This window comes from Tamandua tetradactyla, chromosome 23 (genome assembly GCF_023851605.1).
Source record: "Tamandua tetradactyla isolate mTamTet1 chromosome 23, mTamTet1.pri, whole genome shotgun sequence".
In the NCBI taxonomy this organism is placed as follows: domain Eukaryota; kingdom Metazoa; phylum Chordata; class Mammalia; order Pilosa; family Myrmecophagidae; genus Tamandua; species Tamandua tetradactyla.
The window spans coordinates 38,670,833-38,689,012 of record NC_135349.1 but is presented as its reverse complement, the minus strand read 5'-3'; the positions used below and the strand labels follow the sequence as shown (position 1 = coordinate 38,689,012).

The following is an 18,180-nucleotide window of genomic DNA, read 5'->3' as shown; positions in this document are numbered from 1 at the left end:
CCAATGAGATAACGCATTTAAAGGAGTTAGGACAGTGCTTGGCACACACAGGTGCTCAGGATAAACAGCAGCTATGTCAAGCCAGATTGCCTGCATCAGTGCTAGACAATAAAACTTTCTGTGACAATGGAGATGTTCTTCTATGCCATCCGGTAGGGTAGCCACTAGCCACATGTAGCTATTGAGCACTTGAAATATGGCCAGTGCATCTAAGGAACAGAATTTGCATTTTATGGCTAATGGCCACCAGATTGCAAACACATCATTCTAGACTGTATTCTCAGTCCTGGGGTGCCATAACGTTTATTGGCTGCCATGGCTGAGGTTCTGTCCCTGGTGCTGAAATTCCAGTGTTCAGAGGTCGATGTGCTTGGGCCCAAAAAGCTCAGTCCTGTGGGCGAGGAAGCCCCTCTTGGCAAATAGCCCAAGTATCTTCCATATCACGGGGAAAAGGCTGTCCTGAGGTGCCTGGAAAAAGCTTGGAATGGGCACAGAGGTTCTGAAATGCATTTTCTTGCTTCTCTATGATTCCAAATTCTGGTCATTATGATAGCTAGCATTTATTAAATGCCGCTCTGTGACCATCTCGATTTTAGATATTTATCTTAAGTAATCCTTTTGAAACTTTCTGAGGTAAACACTGTTATAATCCCCATTTTCCAGATGGGTAAACAGAAGCTTAAAAAGGACTCTAAAGGCCCACAGCTAATAAGTGGCAGATTCTGGATGTGAACCCAAGCAGCTTGATTCCAGAATCTGTGACTTAATCACCATAGAGACTACCTCCTTGTATTAGGTTCCAAATTGTGAACACAAATGGACTCTATTTAGCCTAAGCAGAAGAGAGATGATTAGAAGAGTTCCCAGTAGCTCATATCATCAAAGAGAAGGTACAAAATTAGGCTTTGAAAATGGTAAGGAAACAGGGAAAATGGGTGACCAGAATCACAGCTAAAATCTAAGCCCAAGAAAAGTCCAGGTGGAGAATCTCTTCCTCCTTCACTGCCCACTTCTCTGTGTCAGTAGCTCCAGATTCAAAGTCCCAAGGAGGACAATGTTATTGGCTATACTTAGGTCTAGAGCCTGTCCCCTATCCTCCACTGATCAGGGAAAGCATATATCTAGTCCTTCAGCATCTCCAGCAGAAGTGCTAGTCATCTATGCTCCCAAGACTGAGGCTACAGCTGATTCTCAAAACACATCATGGAGGCTAGATGCTGAGCAACCCCAAATTTATAAACACCCGCTGTCCCCTGCCCTTATCTAATGACCTTATGAGCCGCCTCACTAATAGGGTGCTTTTCATTTCAGGCTATGAAGTGTTACTTCTAGCCAACTTGCCCAACTAAACTCCAGGCTCTTAATCTGAGTATCTAAACTCAACAGAAAGCATCATTTGGGAAATGTTTTTCTTTAAAGGAGTATTTCCCATGCTTCGATTATTCAAGTACTGTCTTCACAGTTTTCTGTTATATTGGTGCACCATCTGCACGATTATTTGCTTAATATTTCTCTTCAAATAGACTCTACATTTTACTTAAATGCATTTTATTTTAAAAGGAAACTTTACTGCTGAGAACCTGGGTTTGATGGGCTAGTATATTTGTCTCCTAATAGCCATTAAAATAAACATAAAACCCTTAAAGATTTTTAAGTTCACCCAAGAACCATCAAAAAAGCGTCCTCAATTCCAGGAAACACTGCTCTAATATAAATATGCACCTTCTCCTTTCTCATGAGGTTGCAGTGATAGGGAATGAATATTGATGTCCAGAGAGACCATAAGAAGCTCAGCATTTATCTCTGGAATTCAGAATCAGGGACCGCTGGGGAAACTGCGTTTGCGGTCTCGGATCTTCTTTGTTTGGCATTAATTGAGCCCCACAGCTTCTTAGTTTCTTGAAGTACTCCACCTGGCTTGAGGAACAAGAAGCAAAGACATAATGCAGGCACAGCCTCTTCTTGGGTTGCAGCCACTAATGCTCTCCTCTGCACTTCCCACAGTGCTATTTAGGATTAAGATTTATTTCCTTTTAAAAAACAGAAAGCAAAGTCCAGTTACTCTTACACCTTCTATTTATTTCCTTTATTGGAGACCAGCAGACTGACAGACTGACCAAACAGACAGATGGGCAAAAATGAGCAGGACCAAAAAATAAAATGAATTAATTAAAAACAGGGAGAGGAAAATAGAAACCATTTTGTTCAGGAAATATATGTCTTTTCTTGCACTTAAAGTAATGAGCAAATGTATTTACATAAGCTATATCCACTTAGGACTCCCCTCACACAGCAAGGATACATAAACGCTACATAAAAAATACCTCTCCAACTTTCTCTCCGCTCAGAAAAGTCCTGTAAACAGACCTGTAAATGCAAAGCAGGATGCCGGGTTGGAAGGAGCAAGGCCTTTGGAAGAACCTGGGGAAAAGATGCCACATATCTCTGCCCAGTGTGTACTCTCTCTCTCAATCTTTCTCTCTCTTCCTTCCTCCTCTCTTCTTCCTCCCCTCTCTCCTTCCCTCTTTTCCTCTTTCTTACTTCCTAGGACACATGGGCGACCAGGTGGCCAGAAGTCATGGCCTTGAGAAGTCTGGCTTATTTTCCAAAGGTCCCACATTGGCCTAATAGCTGGTTTCCCTCAATTGAAAGCATCATTTCTGCAATAAATCTTTCTTGCCTTTCTATGTTTCCAAAGATGGAGCAGCTCTCAAAATTGCTGATCTTCTGCCCCAGAAGTGGGCAGGCCACAGGAAATGATCTCACAGCACTTAGCCTTAGGTATCTCCCGCTTTATAGTTGACTGAATTAATTAATCAATTAATAACTCGTGCTGCTCTAGACTAATGCATATGCCCACACAGCAAGAGACTGGGAAATTGCAAGGGAAATGAAGAAAGCAAAGAGGCTTCTTCTGTAATACAGGAGGTTTTGTTTTGTTTTTTTACTTTCAGTGCAACATAAGTTCAGCAAACATCTGCTTATTCAGAATATGAGCAATTGGAGAACTCAAAAATAATCAGAAAGGTTTCTCAGAATTTAAAAAAGAAGAGTTGATGCTCTTAACCATAAGATAATCAGGCCTTACAGGGTCTTGAAGTGTTCTCTGAATCCAAGAAAAATTTGTTCCCTATGGAATTTTAGAATAAAGTGTTTTCCAACTTTTTGAAAACTAGCTATAAGGGTTCATTCTCTGAGGACGTTATTAGTTAGCTAGGTTATTCATTCCCCATATAATCTACTTCTCAACCATTTTAGGGTGTCCGGTGTGGGAGTGGGGTGGGAGAAATCAAATGTTAATCCTCCAACCGGGTTTATGCAAGGAAGACTCTGTTACAGTTGAGTTTACTGAGTGGGAGCCCCAGTTCTTGGGTTTACCAAACATGTTATTATTTGGGCAAGCTCTGAGAACCTCAGCTTCCCCATCTGGATAATGGGAAAAATCACTGCATCTGCACAAAGTGACTGTGAGACTGAAATAAGGAAAAGTGTATGTAAGTGCTTCAGATGTTGTAGAGCAGTACTCAAATGCAAGAAATAATTGCTATCATGTATAATAACACACTTTCAGGTTTGAATTATTTTCTTATTCTCATTCTCTTCTCTCTTTCCCTCCTTCCCTCCCAGAGAGCATAATAACATTCATAGTAACTATTACTCATGAAAATTACATCTCTCCATTAGTTCTTCTTACAGAATAAATTTCTTTGAAATCCATTAAAACATTTTAGGCAACATGCCTACTTTAAAAGTGTTATTAGTCACTATTTTATTTCAAAATGTTGGTCTAAGATAAAAAAAAAATAGACTTTAGACATTCTGAAGGCTTTGTGATAACATGATGAACTTTATTAGACTAGCTTACTCCTTTCAAATTGTCATCAAACAGAAAGACAGGGGGAGAGAAAGCTGGACAACCATGGAATATCCAACAATCAAGACAGGACCAAGGATTCTAATTGCTCAAAAAGGTTATAATAAGTTAAAGAAAATTTTTGCCCACAAGCTCAGTATCCATTCAAATGCCAAGTTTACAATTCTTTTTTTTTTTTTTTTTTTTTTAACATGGGCAGGCACCGAGAATCAAACCCGGGTCCTCTGGCATGGCAGGGAAGCATTCTTGCCTGCTGAGCCACCACGGCCCGCCCAACTTTACAATTCTTAGTACCAAGGAAAGGGGATGTTTTGAGACTCTCCTATTATGCTTTAATTCCTTTTGAAATGGGTGATAGATGAGATGATAGATAGATAGATAGATAGATAGATAGATAGATAGATAGATAGATAGATGATAGATAAATTGGATTGATTGACAGACAGATAGATATAGAGTTGGGGATTGAATCATGTTCCCCATAAAAGACATATTCAGATCCCAACCCCTGGTTCTGTGAATAGCTGCATTGAATGAGAGTGGACCTTAATCCAGAATGGCCGAGGCCCTTACAAACAAGACATTGGATATGGAAAGAGAGAGTCCATGAGGAGCAGCCAGAAACTAGAAGTCAAAAGAACCTGAAACAGAAAGAAGAGGACACTACCATGTGCATTGCCATGTGATGAAAAACCAAGGAACTCCAAAGATTGCTGGCCAAGCAGAAGATACCAGCCTAGGAGGAAGCAAGCTTTCTAACTGCCGAAACCATGAGCCAATATATTTCTATTGCTAAGCCCACTCATTTTATGGTATTTTTTAGCAGCTAGGAACTAAAACAGATAGATAAATCATGGCTGGATGATAGATAGATGATAGATATTGATAATATATAGGCAGATGCTAAGTGTAGATAAATGGGTGGATACATAGAGATAGACAGAGATCTATATGAAGATGACTGCATAGACGGATTTCGATAGATTCTGTCTCCTATCCATGAAAGGATGCAAAGGGACTTCAGAAAAAAAAATGCAATTGCGGATGAACTAAAAAGAACCTAAGATAATAATTTTGCCTGACCTTTTCATTTTTAAAAAAGGAGAGGCACTGAAAAAGGAATAGATAGGGTGCATTAGATACCTCCTATGGTTCAACGTCCACTAAGCTGTCTACATGTGACATCTTATTTAATCTTCACAGAACAATTCGAATGTCTATCCTCTTACTAAAGCTCAGAAAGATGAAGCAACTTGCCCAAGGACACACACCTGCTAAGAAGCAGACATGAGATTGGAACCCAAGACATATACTGGGTTATGCTGAACCCAAGACTCCTAGTTTCCAATCTAGCAGAAATTCTCTTTATATATGTTAACCTGAACTTTTAATTTAAAATGTTTCTTTCTTTCTGGTGGTAAGTGGAAAATTCTGTTTGTTTGTTTGTTTTTGTAATGAACATACAGAAAATAATTACCTCCCCAAATTGCACATTCCCTTTTGTCTAGTGGAGTCTACTGCAAGCACAGAGGACTCGTTCAGCTGGGGCCAGGGCTGCTGCTGAAATAAGTCATGCCGAGATTGAGTCTTTGCAGCTGTCGATGAATATAGAATAGAAGAGACGGTGTCAGGAAGCAGCTGACACGCACCTCTGTGAGAACATGTCTCCAAATTACCCTTGACAGGTGATGAGTAGAGCGTTTCAAAGGGTGCATGAAATATTGGCACAAATGCTTTGAGAGTCTGCCTTTCCATGTCCTGGGGCCGGCACTTTGATTTCTTCCAGTTCCATCCCTACTACTAGAAGGAAGGAAGCCAAGAGCATCTCCTAGGGCAGTTATTCTCCAGGCCTCTGAATATTATAGAACAGAACTACAAGTTGGTGAAGTACATAGAATCTACAGATGTGGGGTCAAGTCCCAGTTCTACAATTCTCTGTACACGGGGCCTTCAGCAAGTTCCTTAACCTCTCAGTTTTTAACTTATGGAATGGGGAAATTGTGCCTTATCCTGATGTTGCATGAGGATAACAACATTTATGGAGTTCCTATTCTGTACCAGATACTTCCGCAAGCATGAAACATGCCTGTGTGACCCATATAATTCTCTCCAAGATAGGCAGTATTGTGATACCCATGTCACAGATGAGGAAACTGAGGCACAGAGGTTAGATAACTGGCCCGGTGTCTCATAGCAATATTTGAACCAGGCAGTCTGACTCCAGAGTAAGTTCCCTTAGCAACCACACTACAAGAGGAGTATCTGGCACACAGAATATGCTCAAGAAATTTTGCTTATTTTTGTCATTGAGCCAATGATATTTAGCAGCTTCTTAGTTGTTAATTTCCAGGGTCTTGGAGAAGAATAATAGAGTTACCACTTACTGAACCTCAGGTTTGTGCTAGATACTTCACTTAACATTTTCTTGATCAGTCTTCACAGCAATACTACGTGATGAGTCTTATATCCTCAAAGAATATATGAGGAAGCTGGGGTTCTGAAAGGCCAGAGGACTCTCTTAAGGCCTAAGATTCAGGATTAAAGTACAAACCTGCCCAAAGACCAAACTTCACTGATGATGGGGTCAAGCCCTTGCAGTGTGCCTCATCTAAATTAAACAGATCATTTCAGCCATCCCCCACTTCATCGTGGTCATAGAATACATGGAATACACATGCATATCAATCACTGGGGACCTTGTTACATGTCTCCTGTCTAACAAGCACCCAGGTGATACCATCACTGCTGGTGTGTGACCAACACATTTTAACATCAGGGATATATGAGGGTTCTTCAACCCCTCCATATTTTTTTACTCATTGCTACTTGAAGATCAAGAGGCTTCTAGGGTTATGGAATTGAAAGTGGGAATGATTTCTACCTTCTTTAGCAGTATGTAGTCAGATTTTCTAAATGATCTCACCTCCCACTCCATTCCTACAACCCCATCAAGACAGCCTCACCACCAACATCAACATCTTTCTTATATGCACACACACAGACACATAAATGCTCTCTTATATCCTCTTTTTGTCACATGGTTACAGTGTACATTTCATATGAAGTCATTCCAGTGCCAAATGAAACAGAAATTATTATTAGGCATTTTTAACTCCAAAGGAATTAAATGCAGCAGTACTAACAATTTAGAGGTGAATGATGTCTTATGCAGTGATAATGAACCTGATGACATTTGGTTGTACATGGTTAAATTTTTCACAAAATAGTACCTTTTCCACTCTCAAATTTAAACTTAGTAGAAGGACTTAAGCTGTCTTCATAAAGTGGCCCTGTCTTGCTAGCCTCTGATTTTATAGCTGTGGTCCTTTTTATCATGCCCCATATCACTCTGCTTTCCCAAAAAGCCATATTTGTCCAGCTGGGTAGTCTTCCTCCAGATCTTTAAATCACCATGATAATTCCTGCTTCAGGCCTTTGACTTAACTCTTCCTTCTTCCTGGATTCCCTTCTCCCATCTGCAATTTCCTAGAAATCCCTCTAACTGGAGTTTCCTTTGATAGGGAAGCTTTGTGGTCAGGACACACTCATTGATTGATCCTGCTCACCATTTGAAGATACTCTCTCCAGGTAGGTCAAATCCTTTTGGTGATCCAGCAAGAAGCAAAAAAAGAAAGGGAAAAAAAATCAAGGTGGAAGAATATCACAATGGCTAGTAACTCAGGCCAACTCACACACAACACTAGAAGACTGACCTCTATTTTCTCTAGATCAAGGATCTCCTCCATGGATCAATACCAAGAGGTAGGACAAGTAAAACAATGGGGATTCACAAACATTCTATTTATCTATGCTGGCTGCAACACTACCAATAGGAGAAATAATAGACAGGGACCACAACCAAGAAGTTCTTGCAGATAAACTCAATGCATTACCTTTTGCCACAATTCAAACCCTTCTGATGAGCCCCATTATTGGCCTCTGAGATAATTCTCCTGGTCTCCTCTTCAATGATTTCCTCTTTTTTGTGATAGTGAGCTTGCCAAAACTGCAAATTCCCTTCCTCTTTCTTAGGCTGGGGTCTCCAAGTATCTCAGATAAAAACTTAATCATGCTGACTGGGTTATGATTGCTTAATTCTATTGATTCAATACATCCTGCTTAATGCAACGAAATGCAATGTAAAAATATCCCAACATACACAATTTCCCAGTTATGACTTCCTTACTAAAAATAACTATTAAAAGACAACAATTACTATGTGCTAGGCACTGTTCTAAGCATTTTACATATAGTAACTCATTAAACTTCAAATAACTCTGGAAGTAGGTAATAATCTGTATTTTACAGATTAAGAAGTTGAGGCACACAGAGATAAAGTGACCTGCCCACTGTCACAAAGATTGTAAGTGCTAGAGTCTGAATTTGAACCCAGGTTGTCTGGTTCATACATTCTTAACCACTACACAATGCCACTCTTGTTTATAGGGTACATTTCCATTGCTTAACCTAATTAACTTCTTATTTTAATTCATTTCACTCCTGATCAACAAGTCCCATCCTATAAAATCTGAAATTGCCATGAGTTGCTCTTGGGAGAAAAGAAAACAGTAGGCTATGAGAAAGAGAAATAGCAGGGATCTAATTTTCTTTGGGAGAGTAAGGGGGGGGGGAGTCTCTCTGAGGAAGGAAACTTGAACTGACACTTGAAAGATGACAAGGAATCAAGCAGGAAAGATCTGGGATAGAAGAATGTGCTAAGTTAAAACAGTGTGGGCGGAACCCAAAGGCAGCAAGTGCCTGGCACATCCAAAGATCTGATGATATAAAGATCTTATAGTTAGAAAAGCATTAGAGGAAAGCAGTGAGCATGTGAGCAACTATTCCAAGGAATGTGACCATGAAGAGGGACAAAGAACCAGTAGTCAAGAGAGGTGGAGCCAAGAACTCATTTTGCTTTGAGTATGGGCAATACTGGAGTGCATTTGAATGTCTAAGGGTTGATTGTATAGGGATGAAGAGACTAATGTAGAACAAAGAAGGGAAGGCTGTTTTATTAAAAACTTTCCTGATGACTCCAGTGGGCAGCTGGAGTTGAGAGCCACTGAGTTAAGGTTATCAAGGGAAATAGAGAAGGTTTAAGATAGTGGAGAAGTCAGAAAAGACTAGCTTAGGCACATGCTTCAGATGTGAAATTAGTACTACCCGATGTGATCCTTGAGAGAAGCTTGCCAGAACAATAGAATACTGGAAAGGAAGGCAGAATAATAGAGTGAAACGGGAAAAAGAGAAATGACAGAACCAGAATACCAAACTGCTGTCTTCCCTCCAGATCCTCTCCCCACCTTTTCCTTCTATCACTCATAATGGAAGTTCATTAAGGATAAAATCTCAGAGTACCCACACAGCTCATCTGACAAATGAAGCTCATGATCAGAGTATGAGTCATATAGCTGCATAGCTCCATGGTTGGTTTTCCCTGCCCTTTGACCCTACAAAAGCATCCATCAGTAATTCTGAAGGGATGTGGGGCAGAGAAATGCCACCAGTTCACCTACAGAGCCTCAACTCACACCATCTCCTTTAATGGGTCTTGTTCAGGCAACCTCATAAAGCCAAAGAATATGGCTTCTCTTTCTTTTATACTGGAAGTGTCAGGAGCCTCTCTGGCCATTTACTTGATGGAGAGGTTGCTAAATGTTATGGCAAATGGCCACATCAATCTGGGTAATAGCTGAGCCTATTACCCAGGATGTCTGCTGAAATCCTAAGACCTCACCAACCCTAAAAGTAGAAGTTTTTCTGGCCTCCAGGCCATGCTTTGCATAAATATAGGAAACAGGGAAGGTAGTGTGGTACAATGAACTCTGGACTGGAAGCCGAGAGTGTTAAATCTTAGCCCTGATTCTGCTCCTAACTTGTGGAACCATTTAATCTCTCAAAAGAAGCTTTCACTATAAGGGAAAAGATGCTAAAAAAAAAATAGCCCCCCCCCCCCCCCAAACAGAAAAAGAAATACCCCAAACTTGTGCACATAGACTTTAGAATTAAAGTCATTCTTTCAGAATCTGGTGATGCCAGTTAATTCTTTCACTCCTCTATTAGTTAACAAAGGTCAAAATACTGCTGTGTTAACAACCACAAAATCCCAATGGCATGCAACAATAAAAATCTATTTACCTCATGCATCTGTGGTTTGGCTGATGTAGGCTCAGCTGAGTGGCTGATCTATCTGGGTTGGCTGGAATTGCTGGTTCTGCTCCCTCTGTGTGTCATCTAGCAGACTAACTCAGGTATATGCATCTCGTGGCAACGGCAGAGGCACAAATGAGCAGGCACAAATACTGAGGTTCCTTTAAGGCCTTGGGTTGGAAATGGCACACTCTAACTCTCATCTGATTCTACTGGTCAAAACACCCCAATGGCCAAACCCAGGATCAATGGGCAGGGAGGTATACTCCACTCCTCCTGCGGCAGGAACGACAAAGTCTTGCGGAAATGGCATGCCCAGAGTGAGGAGCCAATTAACTGATCTACCCACCGTCCTCAACAAGAAACTTGGACCTCCCCTGGACAGATTTCCTCATTGTTCCCCTTACCTGTTTATGTTCCTTGTTTGCCCCCACATGGACTGCTCCCCATCCATCAAACCAAGCTCAGACAGAGATCAACAACCCCCCTTCCATGAGACCTTTGGCAGTATCCCAGTTGACCAGTGGCTCTGTTCTAGTCCTCTGGTTCCAGGTATGTATGTGCCTCCTAGCTTTCTGGTCAACTGCTGACTGACCCCTTACAGAGCCCAAGGCACTGCCCCCACAACTTGAGCTCAACTGACAGAACTAAGCTGTATTGGTGCTTAGGTTTCCTAAGATGAGGAGGAAATGTTTAGCTCTGATACAACTTTCCTACTTTAGTAAAACCTTTGGGAAGCTGAATGGCATGACTTCCCCTTCTGGACATAGAATGGGGTTCTTTTCACCAGTAGCAGGGTGCTGTACTTTATCACATTGGCCCCACAGCAGCACCACTTGTGGGTCAAGTCTCACAACTTCCTGTCAACTTTTACTCAAAGCCTTCCCTCACCCCAGAGCCCAGTGCTGGCCCATGGAGTATAGTGAGGAGCAGACATCATCAGCTCATTCTAGAAGATCCTGAGTCTCTCACATCTACCCCAGCCACTCCACTGAAAACCACCTCCTTGAAGCACCCCTTCCCTCTACCAAAGTCACTTGTACACAAAGACGACTGTGGGTTAGGGACCTACATGCCCAGATCTCAATTTATATTTATCTCACCCACCCCCAATTACAAAAACACTTTTAAAAATGGAGAAAACTAGGCAGAAGAGAAAGCGAAAGAAGGAAAATAAGATGAAATGCAGGGCATGTCTAATACTCAAAATTAATTACATCGCTTCACTAATAAGACCTGACTTTTCAGGTTGTTAGGAGAAGCCAATGATAAAACATGCATGCATGCGCCCAGGACAGTTTCTGCCTCAGTGCTCACTGGGTCCCTTCTCTCACCCTCTGGGTCTTCCTTACCAACTTCTTAGATTGTCAGTCTTCCTCACCTCTGGCCACAGGGACCAGGCCTAGTCAATCTCAACATAAATGCAGTTCAGTCTCCATGCAGGTTTTTTTCCTTCCTCCCAGGCCCCTCTTTTTGTCCTGCACTGTCATTTTCATTGAAGTCAGAGGCAGGCCAACCCTCTGCATGCCCAGCTGACATCTTTTCATCCTTTCCCTGCTAAGTGCCCAGGGACCATTCTGCACACACCTCCCAGCAACGGCTGCAGCAGATGCAGTAAACCTGTGAGCAGAATTCATTAGCTCCATAGCAGGTCCTGGTGCTCACCTGCTTCAGCCCTCCCACTCCTCCGAGGCTTTTGTGGGCTCTGGCAGAGAAAAGAGAGAGTCCAACATCCCCAGATACCCCGCCGTGGGCCCTGTGGCCCCCTGGAGCACATCAAAGTAGGCTCCTGGCTTTACAAGCACGAAGGGGAGAGCCTGATGCATACACCTCAGACCCGGCCGTGCTGCCTCTGCTCAGAGTACAATTTAGCAAATTTTCGCCACTCTGCTCTGGGAAGTGGTGACCTACAGAGACTTGGTAATTGGAATCACAAGTCACAGCATGCTCTGTTCTCCGCAGCACCTTGTTGCCCTAATTGCTTGGAGACCCATTTTCCTATCCCAAGACCAGGGCCCAGAGACTCTCTAATAACCTGAAGGTAAACAGATATTAAATTTTCTCATTGCCTCTGCCTTGCATAGAATGAAGTTCTCTATTTCAGTCACCATGGCAGGGCAGGACAATTCTAGGCATACCTGAGGTCTAATAAGTTCCTTCTAATATGTCAGGGTCCATGGAATTCAACAGGTTTACCCCAATGTAGAATGAACAACCTTGGCCGCCAAATACTAGAGGGGTTCAAACAGAGTCAGGACATGGCGGTCCAGTGGTGGACCCCAACAGTCAAGCCCAAAATCTGGACATTATCCATGGTTCTTCTCTCTTCCTCACCCACTCATCCATCAACAAGTCCTGGCAATGTGACCGGCTAAATAACTCCTGTGTCAGTCCCATCTTCTCCAGCCCTCTTTCCAGAACTATTAACCACTGTTTGCCAAATGAGCCATGCTTCTCCTACTTCCACACTTTTGCACATGCTACACCAATTCCAGCAATGCCCTCTACTACTTTATTCCCTTGACAAATACCCGTTCCTCTTTTAAGAATCAGATGAAGCAGCGCTTCCCAGCAAGGCCTCCTCTGACAGCACCTGCAGAGGTAGCCTCCTCTTCCTGTGTCTTTGCAGCTCCTGTGCACCTTCACCAGAGAATATATTCCCTTGCACTGCAATGATTGATAGTCACTCTTTCTATTGGCCTTGCAGCTTCTGGGGCAGTGACCACGTCTTTTCATCTGTATTCATTCAAGAAATATCCATTGGGGGTTTCATATGTACCAGGCACTGTTGAAGTCACAGCAATGAGCAAGACCCTAGGTTCCCTCCCACATAGAGTTTCTACTACAGAGGGAAAGGGACAATAAATAAGCAAACAAAGCGATAATTGCATAGCACCATGCTTAACCTACTGTAGGTGTTCAAAATGTGGCTCTGAATTTACTTATTCTAATTATTTCATATCTGTGAGATCATACAATATTTGTCCTTTTGTGTATGGCTTATAGAAACCAGGCTACCCAGGCTGGGGTGGAAGTAGGGAATGGGGAATCAATACCGAATTGCTACAGCGTTTCTCTTTGGGGTGATGGAAAAGTTTTGGTAATGGATGGTGGTGATGGCAACACAACACTGTGAATGCAATTAACACCAGTGAATTATATATTTGAATGTGAGAAATTTTAGGTTGTGTATGTATGTGTTACTAGAATAAATTTTAAAAAAACCAACAACATAGAATTGTGTAACACTTTGAACCCTAATGTAAATTGCAGATTATAATTAGTAGTGCAATTATAATCTTTCATCATTTGTAACAAAAGAACCACACTAATGTAAAGTGTTAATAACAGGGGGGGGGGATCTCTGCATTTTCTGCATGATTTTTGTGTAATCCTACCCAGTTCTCTAATAAGAAAATTACATTTCTGTATATATAAAGCATTGAGTGACTGCTATGGGGGAAAGACGTACATCTAGGAAGGTAGGAAAAAAGATGACTCTAGACATCTCAGAATATTTTCCAACCTGGGATTCTGTGATTTTTGTGAGCTCCGGGTGGTGGAAGCAGTTACTCTCAGGAAGATTAAGCAGCCTCCCCCTGCCCTGAAAAGCTAGTGGCCAGGAACGACCCTGAACTTTGGGTCACCATAGCCTCCGAGGCCTCCTAAAATTATGGGACCCAGCCCCTTCCCTTGCAAGAGGGATGGGGACCAAGACGAAGCACACTGGCATTTCCCTCCACCCTCTCCAGATCCCCTGAGACCGGGGGTTCTGTTTGCCAATGGCCAGCCCCAGATATGGGCTGTATTTTCCTGCATAGAACTTTGGGGTAGATCTGGGGGAGAGGGGTGGGAATGAAGGCAGGTGGGGAGGCTTGAGGACCCCCTCTGTGTAAATGATGCCCATTTCAGGGACATCATAGCCCATAGCAGCCTATAAGGAAATGATAGACCATTTCTGGAAATTCTCTAGTAATAACCTGAGATGTGGCACCAGCCACATAGGGACGCCCACCTTGCTAAAAGGACAAAGTCAGCAGGACCTCAGCTTGGCCACCAGGGTGTCTGTTCCCTTCCTAGCTGGAGTAAGACCATTATTTTATTCCCAGGATCTTAAAAAAATAATAAGTGCTATTTGGGTACCACTGTACAAAAAAATTACCATTATAGAAAATTTAAAGTGTATTAGAATGTTGCAACAAGAGTCACCCATGGAACTCAGTGTCCTCAGATAGTTATTCATGCAATGCAGATAAAATTTAAAATCATTTTTGCACATAAAAAATAAATCCCCTTCAGATTCTGAATGGGATCATGTTAAATTTAGAGATTAATCTTGAAGGAATTGACTTAAAAATCCTGGGTATCCCATTCCAGAACATAGCTGGTAGTTTTTTACAACATTCAGTATATTTTGTAAGTATATTCTGATACATCCTGCATATTAATTATCTATAGCTAGGTTGCTTATATTATTAGTAACCACTGTAAATGAAAACTTCTTAAACTGTTATATTTTGTTATTGTCAAAGAAAAGTCATTTACCAAACTTCTGAATTTTCTTATGACGTCTAATACTTTTTGTTTGAATCTTTAAGACGTTCTGTATAAATATTCCTCTCATTTTAAATAATGATTGTTTTGCCACGTCTTCTCCAATATCCATCCCTATTTCATTTTCTTCTATAATTGCATTGGCAAGGAATCCCAGAGCACTTACAAATAATGACAGAGAGTGGTTTGTTCCCATATTCAATAGAAAGAAATGCCTCTAGCATCTCCCTCTCTTATCAGGTGTAGTAACAGTGACTGGCTGTTGGTCTGGCATGGATTTTTTTTGGTGGAGGGAGGGCATAGTTTATGTTAAAAATGCATTTTCAGATTCCAATATTCCTATTAATTATAGATGCCGGATTTTATCAATATTTTGGGGGTGGCTATGTACTAAGATGATCTTAGGATTTTCATAGTTTTTTTCCCCATGCTATAGATTTACATTGTCTTTTATTTTTCCAGGCTACAGGCCCTACAATGGAATCATTGGATCAAAAATCTAAGCATTTTAGATTCTTCCGACATTTTGTCATGCTGCATCCCCAAAGGATTGGTCAATCAACAGTCCTATCATTAGTGAATGGAAATGCTCATTACTCGGAACTTTTGCTGAGTCAGTGTTTTAACAACTAAAATCTCTGTTAATTGACAAGACTGTCAGATCTTGTCTATAAAATTTCCTGCCCTATCTTTATTAAATTATTAAAAAAATAATTAATGGTCCTCAGGTATATGTTGCCTGGTGTCATTTCTTAGCACAGGGCCTCTGAAAGTGAGAACACTGTATTTTGGGGACACAGAAACTTAACGATCTGAAAACGCTCTGGACCCTCTTCCCAGATAAATAAGCATGCATGTAATTATTCTTTATAAATTTCAGGAGCTTTATAAATCTCCTCAAGCTCATCGTGGGGGTCACAGACCCTCAGGGAGGCAGCCTGACCCACCTCAATACACTTGTTTAACAGGAAGGAAACTGAAGCCAGAAAATTCTGCTTTTGTTAAAAACTGCAACGAAACAGATTTTTTTTTTCTGGGTTGAAAAGCCTTTTCCAAAAATATTTGAGGGGAGACATATATTACTTTTCCACTTAAAGAGAATATTTTGATTTTGAAAAAGGAAAAGACAATGAGAAATAGCAACATTATCAGACGAAATGTGAAGCTTCCCAAAGTGACTTTAAGGAACCTACTTGCGTGGGGGTGGAACGGAAAACACGCCTGAGCAGGGATTAAAAGGTCTGGGGTCCTACCCCATCAGGACTCAGCGTTCCTGTGCATTCTCATTAACTCATCACCCTGCGAGCCTCACTTTGCTCATCTGTACAATGGGGTGATAATGTTTGCCTAATAGCAGTGTCCAGGCAATGCAGCAAGTTTCTGGACACATAAGGGAAGGCTACCCAGGGAGGTTGCTGGTATGGTGAAGAATTACTTTCAGACTGATTCAGTAAATTTTGATTGGGCGTCTGTTATATGCCAGGCTCTGGGCTGGAAACTAAGGAGAAAGCGGTAGACAGGAGAGCCGGGAGCCAAACTTAAACTCTGGAGTGTGATAACCGTTTGGGACAAGGGAGGGCGGGTGCAAAGGCGCACACTGTGGGGGGAGCACCCCATCAGTGCGGTCAAGCTATCCTCCCCAAGGAGGGTTACCGGAGACCCCGAGGATGAGGGTGAAGGAGCATTTGTGCAGTGAAAGAAACGGGGCATTTTAAGGTCAGGAATGAAGAGGGAGTTTGAGGCACTAAATAAAAGCCCAATGTGAGTGTATATGTACGTTGTGGGGGTGGGGGGGTGGAGGTGTTTCGGGTTAATGTGGGACAGTTGTGTGTGGTGCGTGAGTGTGCATGTTGAGGGTTGTGTGTGTTGGGTGTGACTGTGCTCATCAGGGGTTGAGGGGGTTGTGGGTTCTGTGAGGGTTGTGAGGTGTAAATGCGGGGTGGGGGTGTTTCTCGGGGGTGGGTGGGCTGAAGAGGTGGGCGGGGCCACCTTGTAGATGACGTGGCAGCTGAGTCAAGGGCGCACTCACAGCCCTTCGTCCACATAAGACGTCTGACCTCCAAGTGCAAACACGTGCATTGCTTTGCCTGCGAACCTTCTCCTGGTCTGGAGCCCGCTTTGCCCCAAATCTCAGCAGGTCACAAAGCCAGGGAAATCACGCTCTCCCCCTCCAGAAGCCCTCAATCAATGAGGGTTGGGAGAGGGATACCCCAGCTCCCTCACCTCAGAGGCATGTTCTACCTGGTTTTCCAGAGCTCCCCAGCAGGACTCAGCTCCAGCCACCCACTGGGGTAAGTTGCCTGATAATGACCCATCATTGATTGCTTTTCCTTCCATGTCTCTCTTCCATGGTGTTGCCCGGAGATCCGTCCTAAATAAATGACCGTTGTCACACTCATCATTGTCTCATTTGTCTATTTCTGATCAAACCCAAAATAAGACAGTCTGATAAGCCATTCTGTACTTCAACCTCGGTGCAGTGGGCAGCTGTGGAGGGGCAGCCGCAGGGGCATCCCATGTCCCATTGTTTAAACCATTAAATAAATGTGACAAAAGACTCCAGTCACTTCTGATAGCCCACAATTCACACTCTGGAAGAGACTGCCTACATTATCCATGCAAGAAAGTCCACAACCAAGGAAGGGAATTTTCCCACCTGCCAAGCAGAGGTGGGGGGGGGGGGGGCAGTCCTTGAGATTCCAGAGCATTTAAATGACTCATTGAAGGCCACCCAGCTAGGGAGCAGGCAAACAAAGACTCAAGTCCCAACTGCCTGCTTTTTGGTCCCATTCTCACCAGGATGCCTTTCCAGTAACACCTCCGAAGGCATTTTGTCCAAACCTCGGCAAACTCAAAACCTGTGGATCAGAACCACCTTTCCTGGTGAACCCCGTCACTTCCACTCAACCTGCACTGGGGAAAGGAAGTGGGGCGTCCTTTCCCTTAGATAGGAGCCAGGGGTGCTTCCTTTGCAAGTGAGAAGCTGCTTATGGAGCTGCTGTAAAGGTTGACATCTCGGCAGTTACAAGCCTCCGGTTCTGCATGGCACTCCTGATGAGTGCTCTCCTGGGAGCACAGTCACTGCCAGGCAGGTGAAGCCTGCAGGGTCTGTCACCCTCTAAGCATGGCAGCACAGCCTTCCTGGCTGAGGCTCCTTTGAAAGTTTTCACTGTCAGTCCCACCCTTCAGTGTGAATAAGAAAGGACAGAGCTGAAACCTAAGGATGGCTGGGAAGAGGCATCCAGGCAGCATGCGCATGAGTGGGAAGAAAGAAAACTGAGTGAGAATACAACACAGGTCGGATGGGATCCCCCCCATCCCTGCTGCAGTGGGCTCTCAGCCCCTCCTTGGAACCTGCTTTCTGGAGCTCCCAGCAAGGGTCACCACCGTGGCATAGCAGAGCTTCTGGCACTAGACAGCCTGAATACCCCCCTAGGGATTATTACTGTGTAAGTATTCTTAGACAACTTACCTAAACTCTCTGTGCCTCACTTTCCTCCCTTATAAAAAAAAAGGGCTAGGGGGATGCAATGGTGGCTCAGTGGCAGAATTCTCGTCTACCATGCCAGAGACCTGGGTCCATTTACCAGAGCCTGCCCACG

General features: G+C 42.9%; 1 long non-coding RNA gene across 1 annotated transcript; it reads left to right on the top strand.

The window, feature by feature from the left end:
• The first annotated feature begins 800 nt into the window (after positions 1-800).
• Positions 801-15,256, top strand: LOC143666631 (uncharacterized). Its single transcript, XR_013167706.1, has 3 exons — positions 801-914; positions 7,396-7,462; positions 15,041-15,256. It is a non-coding gene; the product is annotated as an uncharacterized LOC143666631 (long non-coding RNA).
• The last annotated feature ends 2,924 nt before the right edge of the window (positions 15,257-18,180 follow it).